Source organism: Zootoca vivipara, chromosome 8, assembly GCF_963506605.1.
Source record: "Zootoca vivipara chromosome 8, rZooViv1.1, whole genome shotgun sequence".
Classification (NCBI taxonomy): Eukaryota; Metazoa; Chordata; class Lepidosauria; order Squamata; family Lacertidae; genus Zootoca; species Zootoca vivipara.
The window spans coordinates 79,211,826-79,225,635 of NC_083283.1; positions in this window are offsets into that span (position 1 = coordinate 79,211,826).

Consider the following 13,810-nt stretch of genomic DNA (forward strand, 5'->3'; position numbering starts at 1 on the left):
AGGAGAGGAGAGGCGTGTCTTCTGCTTAGAAATCAAACCGGAAATTTATTATGAGCTCTTTAGCAAACTAAAGCCCTTGGCTGGCTTTTCAATCCTTTTACATCCCTACCACAAAGAAAGAGAATGTAAAAAAAGAATGATTTCCTTTGGCATGGAAGCAAATATCAAAACAGTTCCTTGCCCTCCTCTTTTTTTCTTTAATTCAATAAACATATCAAGGCCATGTCTTTCAGTTGCATATATTTATTTGAAGGTACTTAGAAGCTTGACTTTTATGAGATTGTTTAGCCAGTGATTATTTTAGTTGAGAAATTTGTCCTCCATCCCTCTCATTCATCCCACTGGTAAGATATTTCCGTTTGTCAGAAAGCCTTCGTTTCTGATAAATGACGGGAGACTGACTGCAACACTTTATTAAAAAGTAATAACAATTTTTGTACGCACCCTTCACATTGTAAGGGGGGACTATGAATCAAAGGACACCGCCTGTCTGGGCCAGATAAATGGATCGTTTACCAGCTGAGGAGTTATTTAGGACTAGCTATTAATTTAAATCACATTTATCTTCCCTGAATAGGGGGAGGTTGCTGTGATAGGGCTGTGAATGACCAATGGTGCGGCTAAGTGCACATTATTTATTACTACCGCCTGGAAAGCACGGCACAGTGCTTTTTTTTAAAAAAAAGCGCTGTGCCAATTACCATGGTTAATCTAGTCAGCCCAGTAACAACTTTCTCTCTAACACAAGCCATTTTTATGCTTGTGGTTCTTCTCCTTTAAAAATCTAGTGCTTCTAAATCTGAGGGTAAGGCTGAAAACCCACCCAGACATTTAAAGTGGCTTATGCATCCTTTAAAAAAAAGAAAAAGAAAAAGAAAAGTGACAAGCAAATGGGAATATCTCAAAAACTCTCCATTTTAATTTGAGACGGTTTCTCTAGAATGCATTTCTTATGCACATTGAAGGTTTAACGTTATAAGCACACGCAGTAGACTTGGATGAGATGTCATGCTGACTGGGTCCAGTGGCTGCATTCAGATGCAGCACAATTACAGGGTTTGGTATTATGGGAAGAACCCTTATTTTGCCCCTCCTCCTCCAGTGTGGCTACAAGAAGATCAGAAGTAGGGACAGGTGAGGAGTCAATTTTATACATGAATTTGTACATGGATTCCAGCAGTTCTGACCCAATCACGTTTGGCTTACATCACACCACTTCTATCACTGAGGACCAATTTATGTCAGGGCTGCTCATGAACTGTTGGTTGTCTATGTGCTGGTTACTTTAGGAAACTTGAGTGCATATGTATATAATAATATAAGTATAATAATACTTACAGTATGAAATAAGTTTTTATATTTTTAGTGGAATCAGAGTGGGAAACTCACTTTTTGTCAAGGTTAAGGAGTGAGACGAGAATTAGAAAATATCAATGCAATTGAGTTCAACATCACATTATTTTTTAAAAAAATAATAATAAATCCATTCCTAATTGGAAACTTCTGTTTTTGATTAACCACAGTTTATTGCCTCGTAAACTATAGTTTGGCAAGTTGGTTTGCTTCAACTTAGCATTGTGAAAATTCACTCTATGTGTCTAGGTTTGGATGGTACAGCAAGTTGTAGTTAATCTAAGATGGAAGTGAAAGCAGATGAGGAGTTGCTGGAAAGCTCATCAGCTCTATTCTTGCTGTGGCTTGTTCTCAACACACTAAACTATGGTGTAATGTTATGTCCAAACCAAACTAATGTATGTATCTCAGAAGAGACAATTCACATATTCCAATAATGATAATTAGGAGCTAAGAAGCCAATACAATGTGTGAAGGACACCTAAAGGCATCAGAGCTGTTCAAAGCCATAGCTCTCATCAGAATATGGGACAGTGTTTGATGACCCCAGCCATGCCATTGTGTGCCTTGCAGACCATATTCACATATTCATATATGACCAGACAGATTCACACATGCATCTGCACCTGGGCCCCTCACATAGGACACCCCAAAGCAACTCTAGCACAGCCACGGTCCTCCTCCTAGGTTGCTTTATTATTTATTAGAAAAGGCAATCTGGCCCACAGTGTGTTATCGACAGCTGAAATCAAATACTTCAAAGGTCACCAAAACATTAAACCAGAAATAAATGTTGCGGAGAGAGGCAAGGGGACACACACACACACACACACACACACACACACACACACACAAAAATACATCTTTTTAATTTTGACAGAATTGATTAAATAACAGTTGAACGGTGTCGCAGGTCAGTGGGTTTGGAGCCAGAAGGTCAGCTTAATAGAAGAGAGCCTGAGGGCACGGTCAGAGGGTCTGTTCTGAGGCCTGGAGCTCAGGCTGCCTCATTGCTTCTCTTCCTGCCTTTGCCCCATGTAGCCTAAAATGAAGAAATGCCTAAATGGAAGAGAAAACAATCCAAACCGGCTAGAGCTCCCACCCCCACCCTGTTTATTGCGGGGGGGTTGTGTGTGTGTGTGTGTGTGTGTGTGTTTTAGGGCTCCTGTCTTTCATTCTCAAAGGATGAAATCCTAAGGATGCTTAGAGTTGTGGTGTCTCATTCAGGGAAATAAGATTATTTTTTTAAAAAAAACCTAAAACCTTTGATCCTACATTTAGGGGGGGAATTCACATGCACAACTTGGGACCCCTCAAGACAAGGTAGGTGTTTGACAAATCCCCTGTTTTTGCATGCCTGGGCAAATTGCAAGAGGCTTGCATTCACAAGATAGTTTATTCCATCTTCCTGATGTTTTCCTACCTGTTATTTCCAGAAAAGAAAACTCTTAGCCCAGAAAATCGCAGGAGTTTTGTACAGTAATTTCTCCACCATTTTCATGGATAATAATAATAATAATAATATTTATACCCTGCCCATCTGGCTGGGTTTCCCCAGCCACTCTGGGTGGCTTCCAACAGAAAATAGAATACAGTAATCTATTAAACATTAAAAGCCTCCCTAAACAGGGCTGCCTTCAGATGTCTTCTAAAAATCTGGTAGCTGTTTTTCTCTTTGACATCTGATGGGAGGGCGTTCCACAGGGCAGGCGCCACTACTGAGAAGGCCCTATGCCTGGTTCCCCACAACTTGGCTTCTCGCAACGAGGGAACCGCCAGAAGGCCCTCGGTACTGGACCTCAGTGTCCGGGCAAAACGATGGGGTGGAGACGCTCCGTTTGTGACATGTCATGTCACAAAACTTGGGTCGATATTCTGGTGCACAGCTTTTTCGTGCCATTTTGCTGGGGGAACCATAGGGGAACAGCAGGACACATGCAGATAAAGAGTGGCAACGGTCCGATGACGCCCACTGTTGTTTCACAGCACAGCTACTGGTTTGAATTAAATTTAGCCTGTCATAGCAGTATGTCAGTCAAAAAGCCACAGTTCTGTAACACAGCAGGTACTGCAGTGTGAAAGGAATGTTACAAAATAAAACTGAGGAAGATGAATGCAATCCATCCCACGTCTGAATGCAGCCCAGGTTTAGCAAGCTAGGGTGGTCTGCCATACATTGCTGGTAGCTGCCACATGCCGTGTAGTTCTCAAAATAATGCAGAGCTGTCTGGTGCCGACTCTGTATCCCTCCTCAATTTTGTTTTGTGCACAAAATGAATGCTACGGGCAAACTATTAGTGTAGCTGCTATTTGTTTGGAGTCTGAGTACATAAAGCCTTTTAGAAGACCACTAAACGACCCGGTTTATTTAATTTCATGCCCTTATCAGGTTTGCTTTTCTTTCCTGTGCGGTTGACTTTATGAAATATCCATGACTTTAAAAAATAATAATATTTAAAACAGAGCTATATAAACAGTGAGACACAGAAAGCCAGGATTTGGATTCATAGACTTCCCATGTACAAGAAGAAATGTCTCTGCGTCACCAAATGACTGTGAGTTTAATAGGTGCATACCTATAGGAAAGTTTCAACTTTGGGTAATGCATACAGAAACAAGACAGTATACTGAGTACCACCCCTGATCATACTCTGTATAAAGGTAAAGGGTAAAGGGACCCCTGACCATTAGGTCCAGCCGTGACCGACTCTGGAGTTGCACGCTCATCTCGCATTATTGGCCGAGGGAGCCAGCGTATAGCTTCCAGGTCATCTGGCCAGCATGACAAAGCCGCTTCTGGCAAACCAGAGCAGCACATGGAAACGCCGTTTACCTTCCCGCTGTAGCGGTTCCTATTCATCTACTTTCATTTTGACGTGCTTTCGAACTGCTAGGTTGGCAGGAGCTGGGACCGAGCAACGGGAGCTCACCCCATCACAGGGATTCGAACCGCCGACCTTCTGATCAGCAAGCCCTAGGCTCAGTGGTTTAACCACAGCGCCACCTGGGTCCCTATACTCTGTATAGAGTCAGGCTATTTGTCCATCTAACTTAGTTCTGTCAACTCTCACTGCCAGTGGCTCTTTAGGTACTTTCTAGATTTCCCTCTTAACTGGACATGCCAGGAATTGAACTTTGGATCTTTTGCATCCAGTGGTACCTCAGTTTTTGAACATCTCCATTGATGAACATTTCGGTTTTCGAATGCTGTAAACCCAGAAGTAAATTATTCTGTTTTCGAATGCGCCTCAGAAGTCAAACATGCCATGCGGCTTCCATATTGAGTTTTCCATATTGAGGCTTCCGTACTGAGGCTTCCGTATTGAGTTTTCGGTTTTCGAACATTTTGGAACTTCAACAGACTTTCACAATGGATTACGTTTGAAAACCAAGGTACCACTGTAAAGGTAAAGGTAAAGGGACCCCTGACCATTAGGTCCAGTTGTGACCGACTCTGGGGTTGCACGCTCATCTTGCATTATTGGCCGAGGGAGCCGGCATATAGCTTCCAGGTCATGTGGCCAGCATGACAAAGCCGCTTCTGGCGAACCAGAGCAGCACATGGAAACGCTGTTTACCTTCCCGCTGTACCTATTTATCTACTTGCATTTTTTACGTGCTTTCGAACTGCTAGGTTGGCAGGATCTGCAATCAAGCAACGGGAACTCACCCCGTCACAGGGATTCGAACCACCGACTTTCTGATCAGCAAGCCCTAGGCTCAGTGGTTTAACCACAGCGCCACCTGGGTCCAAGGTACCACTGTACTTTTATATAATTTTGAGGGGTTCGGTTGATGATACTTCTTTTGGTGTGTGTAGCTTTGATTGTGAGCTGTCTTGACGCCACTTTGGTGTTGAACAGCAAGATATATGAATAACTATTGAAATGGACAGAGAAAGGGGGAGACTTGCAGAGGAAATATGGCTGACTAGTTGTGGACTGCTGACACTCCCGTTGGCAGAGAAAATTATGTGGTGATTAATAATAGCCAAGACTTAAATCTTGGTTGTCGTGTCCTCCCTTTTGAGATGGGGAGATAAGTGATTAACCTCACATGCTCTGAAGAAAACCATTTGTCACACTGAAGACTAGAGGTTTTGGGGTGCAGGGAATGTTCACAGCACCCAGACACTGCATAAGAGCCCTCAAGGCTAGCCCTTAGTGCATCAAGTTCAGTTAAGCCTCACTTCTTTTAACTGCTTCTGTGATTGGGACAAACAAACAAACAAAACCAGCTGCAAATAATTTACTTCAATGCATTCAATGAATGTTGTTGTTGTTATTACTCCTACTTAATTATTTTAATAGCTTGTTAGAGGCCCAATGCAGAGTTGGTAGAGCACATCCTTGGGGATCCTGCCACCATCCATTCTTTGTACATGATCAAGCCTGCATAGATGTCACTCAGACCAAAATGCAAACATGCTGGGACTGTGGGCTTGGGAGAGCACACCTTTGTTTTAGACTTTGTCTTGCCCTGTGATGGTCAAAATCTTCCAGACGCAGCACATGTGGAAAGCATTGAGGCATTACTCCTGGTTGGTGTAAGTTGCCCACGACTCACTTCCATAAAGCAACATACCCAACACACAAGCTTGGTAGACCTTGGTCATTAGCATCACATTCTCCCATACCCTTGCCATCTGGGCAGAGGAGGAGCGCTGGAGGGCACCTCCCCATCCAGACCCTTCTGGGGAGGAGGAAGAAGACAGTATAGATTTATAACAGGTGTTTGAGGGAGGTTGCAGATCAGAGGCAGATGAAGGGGAAAGTTGGGAAATCATGGGAGGGCTGGAACGATACCCAGCTGACATGTTGCCATTAGAAAGGATTCCAGACCCATCATCTCCCAGAACCCAGCAAGCCTTAAAAGTAGGAGAGCAAAGAGCTCAAAGACAGAGGGCCTGTAGCAGCACCCATAGAGGAGATAATGAGAATGACAAATGAGGAAGTGGGAGAGATGGGGGGGTGGAGATTCACTCGGAACAAAGCCATTATCCAAGAGGTTGGGTTCTATAGCCTCTCTCTGTAAAGATTGAAATAAAAAGGGATGGTAAGATACTTTCCCTTGACTTTATACTTTCCTGGGCAACTAGCTGGGAGCCACGGACAGCATCCTGACAGCTGCTTACCTGGGTGTGTGTGTGTGTGTGTGTGCAGGGGTGGGGCAGGATGGTGCTAATGTCAGGGCCATGTGGGTGCATTGGCAGGAGCACTGGAATGGCAGTGTGGTCCTGCAAATGCAGTTATAATGGTATTCAGAGGGCAGCTGCATTCCACCACATAGCAGCAATAGTGCAATGACTAAAGCATAAGAAGAAAAAGATCAGCTAAAAGAGACAGGGAATTAGACATAGATAGTGGAAATATTTTGGCTCACCCCACATTTTGGAGCAATCCTTTCCATTTTGCCCCTCACTCAGACCCATAAGCAGATTGGAAAATGTTCTGTAGGACATATGGGCTCTCCCCACCCACATTGACAGAGGTGTTTCAGAAATACAGAATGACTAGATTATTTTGCAACTAGTGACACCTCTTATCAAAAATATCCTTGATCACTCTGTTGTGTTAATAGAACTCCCTCTCCCCCGCCACCTGACTGGGGCTCTCTTTGTGTACCTGCTAAAAACAGCAAGGCCCCAGATACTGGGAAATTCCAGGGCTTCCTTCGGTCTCATAATGGGTAAAACAGATTTTATCGGGACAGCGAGAAACAGGCAGATTGAAGAAGCGATGGTGATCATGTGTCACAAAACCTTGTTGAAAAATTGTTTCCATTATTGGGAATCATGTTGTAAAGAGATTTCTCCATAGAAGAACATATGTTACAAACATTTCACCTGGAATATCCATGGGTCGGAATATTCAGTGTTTGGAAAGTTTCTTCCTTCCTTTCCTATTCTTCTTCTTCTTCTTCTTCTTTAGAAAAGGAAAAGACCACTAAGGAGAGAGAGAGAGAGAGAGAGAGAGAGAGAGAGAGAGAGAGAGAGAGAGCGCACCACTAGAACCCTTTTATTTCAGAAAAATTCCCAGACCACGATGTCCTTTCACAGTTCAAATGTCAAGCGGCCTTTGGATAGCAGTCACGGTGGCATGTGGGGAAGGAGCGAGAGCCCTAAAAAGGAGTCTTTAATGATGACAAGCCTGGTTAAATCCATGAGCTCCAGTGTCCTTTGTCTCCCTTTCTCCCCATGGTAGCACCTGCTGACTTACACGGAGGGCAGTGGGGCAGCCATCTAGCGTGGCAATTGGTCATGCATACTCCAGGGAGGAGTGTTTTCTTCACCCTTGTGTGCAGAGTGCAAAAGGCCCTTCAATTTCCTTTGCAGCACTTCTTTCCCTTTTGGGGGCTTTCTCTCTCTCTCTCTCTCTCTCTCTCTCTCTCTCTCTCTCTCTCTCTCTCTCTCTCCTGATTGACTAGTTTTCTATTGACTGAAAAGTCATTTCCTTTGCTTAGTCTACTGAAAAGTAAAATAAAATGTTTTCCCAGTGACCCTAACATCTTTTTTTCTTCTTTCGCAGCGTTAAAGCAGGGGGGGGGGAGAGAGTTTGCTGTCAATTATATCGAGGTAAAAAATTATATTGTTGTACTGTTGTGCTTTCCTTTCTTCACCCCCACCCCCCACCCCCAAGCCCGCTTGGCCTTCCCTATGTGTCAAAAGGGAGCAAATGATGCATTAAAAGCTTAAAAGCCGAAATAAAGATTAGGTGTAAAGTGCTATTGATCTCTTTATGTAAGGAAACCAAGACATATTCCACTTGGCTGTCAGGTTCCATTTTCAGCAAGTCACCCAGATGCAAGACTGGAAACTTCTACAAAGAAATCTTTAAAGTGTTGTTGGAAGTATCAAATAGGATTAGGAAAGCTAGCAGAAACAGCCATTAAAAATGGCATTGGCCCAGCTGAGCGACTGTAGGATTGCTTTGCCTGAATAAGTTTAATGCTCAAGGTGCTCATACAATGAACTGGTTATGTCACTACATTGACTCCTAACACATAGGCTCATGAGGTCAGGTTTTCAAAAATTTGCATCTCGACAGTGCACAGATTCAGGAGCAATTCTCTTTGGTACAGATGGGAGCCTTTGATGCACATATTCTCCTCTGTGCATTTGTCTAATTCCCTTTTGGAGCCATCTGAATTGATGGCCGTCACTACATCTTATACGAGCCAATTCTATGAGCAATATGAAAAAGTATTTCCTTTTGTCTGTCCTGAATCTTCTAGCAGTTAGCTTCATTGGATGACCCCAGATTCTAGAATGATGAGAGAGGGTGAAACCCAGTAGACCTTTCCCATGCCTAATTTTATATACTTTTACAACTCACTTTTTTCTGACCTAAATACTTCCAAACATATAAGCTTTCCGCATAGGACGTTGCTCTAGAACCCCTGATAATTTTGCTTGCCTTTTCCTGCACCATAGAAAAAGTGTAGACCATACATATTTGAAGGCTTCTCAAGTTCCCACACCCTAAACATATTCATGTCAGAGATGAGGGTCAGTGAGGAGCATTCACAGATATAATCCCTCCATAGTATTAATATTTAGTACACTAATTTGCTGATCATGTAACTTGATGCTTGTAGAATGACAAATTCTGATTGCAATGTGCTCAGCTGAATCTTTATAACACTGATTTTGAGCAGATGCTGATGGTGTTGATGGTGAACTAGCCCAATTCTTCCACCAAATACCTCTTCTATTGGAGGAAACTTCCTTCTAGACCTGCTTAATTTTCAGCAGCATAATTGCATTATGTGTTTGCTCTTTCAGACCATTTTATGGTTTGGATGCCCCTGGAATTTCTAATAATAGTCTATACTGCATCTGGAAACCCAGCCAAATGGGTGGAGTATAAATAAGATGTTGTTGTTGTTGTTGTTGTTGTCCTTGAGTCTACAACTCCCAGGAACCCCAACCAGCATGGTCTATGTGGTCTGGGGCCAAAGAAGCTGTAGTCCAACAACATCTGGAAAGCACTACATTGCCTACTTCTAGTCTACAATTATGTTTGCATTGTAATGAACTGCAGGCATGTCCAACAGGTAGATCGTGAACTACCGGTAGATCATTGGGTGTCTGTGGTAGATCACCGGTAGATCAGTGGCTCCCCCCAAATAAGGTAATTTTTTTGGCTCCCCTAAAAAAACCTCAACATCTTTGCCCTGCACCCCTAAAATGACCTGAACCACCAAAAACAGGGCTTTCCTTCCTTAAAAAAAGCTCAAGGCAAGGCTGGGTGGTGCAATGCACCAGGGCGCCGGGCCACCAGACAGCCGCGCTGGGAAACGGGGCGGGGGGTGCCGGAGGGATCTTCGCACCACGGCACCAGGGCGCCAGATATGCTTAAGACAGCCCTGCTTTCCTTCTTCCATAAAGAAGCTCAACAACTTTTACATGAACCCCCCCAAACAAGGCTTTCCTTCCTAAAAAAGCTCAACAACTTTGACCTGAACCCCCCAAAAGGAGGTAGATCACTGCCAGTTTTTAACTCTGTGAGTAGATCACAGTCTCTTAGAAGTTGGCCACCCCTGAACTATAGCATCTCACTGTGGGTTGCATTGCTTCCCAAAAGATCCAGTTCTAAGCAATACAGAAAAGCAGATATTTCACACAGGGAAAACATATACCAATGGATACAAATTAGGAGTCAATCAAATCAAATCAATGAGACATAAATTAGTAGCAACTGGAGTGCCAGGTTTCAGCAAAGCTGATGGTATCAATGAAGATGATGACTTCTTCAAAGAAAAACGAAAAGCAATTCAATCATTAAAGCCAATTAATGACCTGAGAAAGTGTAGCAGTGACCTTAGAAATTTAGTAAAGTGATGCTTTTTATCAATAATGTTTCAGAGGAAAAGAAAACATGTTCAATAATATTTTCGAACAGATGACTACTTAGCCAAAAAAATGACACCTGATATTTGCTTGTCTGCTTGATTAATTAAATCCATAAGACTTTTATTGCTTTACACATTTTATAATATGCTTTCCAGCCCTTCCCTGTTTCCCAAAAATATTCTGAACTTCTCTGAAATTTCTGGGAGGGAGACAATAGTCACGCCAACACTACCCATCCATTTGGTCACACCAGTGTTCAAAGGACAAGGGGAAAGGGAATATTACTCCAAGGCCTCTACCTGAAATTGTTTTTTTCTGAAGAAAATCCATTACATGCATGTGCCTATCATGTAGTTCAGCCTTAGGAGTAGAATTATAAAAATGTGCAGTTCCCTATGGAAATAATCCATCTCTTTTACTTTTTCCCATATATGCCTGCCATTTCTTTCCATGGTGAAAACTAAGGTGTGGTAGTTGACCATACTGAGAGGGAAACCTTCCCTCTCCTCCAGATACTACTACTACTAATAATAATAATTTACAGTGGTACCTCGGTTTAAGTACTGTATATTCTTGCATATAAGACTACTTTTTAACCCAGAAAAATCTTCTCAAAAGTTGGGGGTCGTCTTATACACCTAGTTGTCTTATACGCCAGAATATATGGTACCTAATTGGTTCAGGGGATCCATTCGCTCCCCAAAAAGTACTTAAACAGAGCACTGATAGCGCATGTGCGCAAAGTGCCGATAGAGTGCTTCTGCACATGTGTGAACCGTGCAGATCGCTTCTGCGCATGCGCACACTGTGGAACCCAGAGGTAAACACTTCCAAGTCCGTGAAGTACTCAAACCGCTGCGGACTTAAACCGAGGTATGATTGTATAACTTATACCCCACTCATCTGGCCGGGCCTCCCCAGGCGGCTCCCAACAGAATATTAAAAACACAATAAAATATCAAACATTAAAAACTTCCCAAAACAGGGCTGCCTTCAGATGTTTTCTAAAAGTCAGGTAGTTGTTTATTTCATTGACATCTGATGGGAGGGCATTCCACAGGGCAGGTGCCACTACCAAGAAGGCCCTCTGCTTGGTTCCCTGTAACCTAACTTCTCACAGTGAGGAAACCGCCAGAAGGCCCTCAGAGCTGGACCTCAGTGTCCAGGCTGAATGATGGCGGTGGGGAGACTCCTTCAGACAAAGAAGATCCGTTCTTCATTGACAGCGGGGAAGGAGGATACAATAATGGTGCCTCTTACAATATATAAGTCCTTACATTATGTACAGACCTCCTGTCAAAATGGCAAGTGTTTTTATAACCTGTTAATAATAGAATCTTTCTGAGGCAGGACGATGGTCCATATTCAGTACACGTCAAGGTGGGATTTATTCATACACAGTGTTTCTCTCAAGCTCCCTTTGATCGCTGTCTTAAACCAGTGTTCTTTGAGTGAAAAAACATATGCTAAAGAAGAACTTGTCACGCAGGACATCCATAATTAAAGCAGATCTTCAATGAAAAGCATTTCACAACACCTCCATTAAGCTTTGCCATCCTCCAAAAGAACATGAGCCTCGGTGTAAAGAAAAGTTAAACAATTGTCAGCTGAAAGCAGATGAGGGCTTTATTGAATGTGCATATTACTAATGCATGACAATGTGCCCATGCAGAGTACGGAAGAGGACACAATTGTTGCTTTTAATCATTGTACAAGTTTTAGTACCAATAGATTCTCTAACAGGAAAAAAAGAGGAGACAGAGGAGGAGAAAGAGAAAAGCAAAGGGTGGATTTTCTTCACTGGCTCTAGCCATCGTTTTCATTGAGTGGTAACTGGGTGACCGAGGTCACTTGTTGATCACTGATCCTGGTAGGAGGATCATCTCCTCATGAAGGGAAAGCTAGGATTACTCCCTTGAAGACAACACTGATCGGGACATTTGAACCTCACCGGCTGGGGTCACTGCAAGGTTAAAACGTTGGATAATCTTCTCCAAATGTGCTTCACGTAAAAGTATCAAAACAGCAACTCCCAAGCTGTATACTGGGGCACAGTAGTGTGCTGCAGGAACAGACACATCTACTCAGCCTCCCCCAACTACTGGTAGCAAAGCCCACAGTGTAAAAGGGGGGGGGAGTAAAGAAGTTGGATGTGGAGTCAGTATAAATAGCTGACTAGATGCTCCTTCCTATTGAGCTTATGATTCTCCAACCCCTTCACTCTGGGGAAACGATATCACACATCTTCTCCAGGAAGGGTAGGTGGGTGGATGTTAAGCTTGCCCCTGCTAGATAGGGGGGAGCAGCCTAGTCAGCTGAGTTTGCAATGCCGTAAACACGTGCGATGTTTAGAGTGTTGGAATACGACCTGAGAGACCAGGGCTTGAATCCCCACTAAGCCTCGAAGCTCACTGGGTGACCAAGGGCCAGTCACCATCTCTTAGCCTAACCCAGGCATCCCCAAACCGCGGCCCTCCAGATGTGTTGGCCTACAACTCCCATGATTCCTAGCTAAGAGGACCAGTGGTCAGGGATGATGGGAATTGAGGTCCAAAACATCTGGAGGGCCGATGTTTGGGGATGCCTGGCCTAACCTACCTCACAGGGTTGTTGTGAGGATGAAATGAGGAGGAGAAGACCCATGTACACTATCTTCTGCTCCTTGGAATATAAAGTTGAAATATAAATGTAATATATAAAATAAACAAGTAGCCAAAGGAAATGTCTACTATGCCATGATTAATAAGTAAAACAATGAAAGGGATCACCACCCAAGTGGTCAAACAAAGAGGGAAAAGGTTTCAATAGAGCAGGCATCCCCAAACTGCGGCCCTCCAGATCTTTTGGCCTACAACTCCCATGATCCCTAGCTAACAGGACCAGTGGTGAGGGATGATGGGAATTTTAGTCCAAAACATCTGGAGGGCCGAAGTTTGGGGATGCCTGCAATAGAGCATAAGTTTAAGGCAGGCATCCCCAAACTGCGGCCCTCCAGATGTTTTGGCCTACAACTCCCATGATCCCTAGCTAAGAGGATCAATGGTCAGGAAAGATAGGAATTGCAGTCCAAAACATCTGGAGGGCTGAAGTTTGGGGATGCCTGGTTTTAGGCAACCCCTCTGCGAAATTCACTGCTGTGGCCATATCTCTCCCCAATTCGATCATTCAGTCCCTCCAAATGCAGCAGAATTCCGTGCTTTTGCGTGTAATAAATATAATTTAAAATACAACCAACAACAGTAGCAGATAGTTTGTCACTTCTTAGAAAAAGCAATAACAGCCGCTTAAAGTTAGAACCAGCATAGACCAAAGACTACTTGCTGTAGAGAAAGCGAGCACTGAGCAAGGCAGAAAGGAGAATTCAAATGTTTATGCACAACGAGTTTGCAGAAGGCCTCTGTCCTTCCTTCAAACCACTCTTTCATAAAAGCCAGTGACTGAGGTGTAACCACCCAGAGGACATTCATGAAGTTGATTCAGGAGGAAAGGCAAAACATCATTACTTTTCCCCCCATTTTGAAATGAAGAGCTGCTGTTCCAAGCTGGGAAGATCGCCCCCACCTCCAGATGAAGCCATTGCTTTGCCAACTGACATTTGAACCA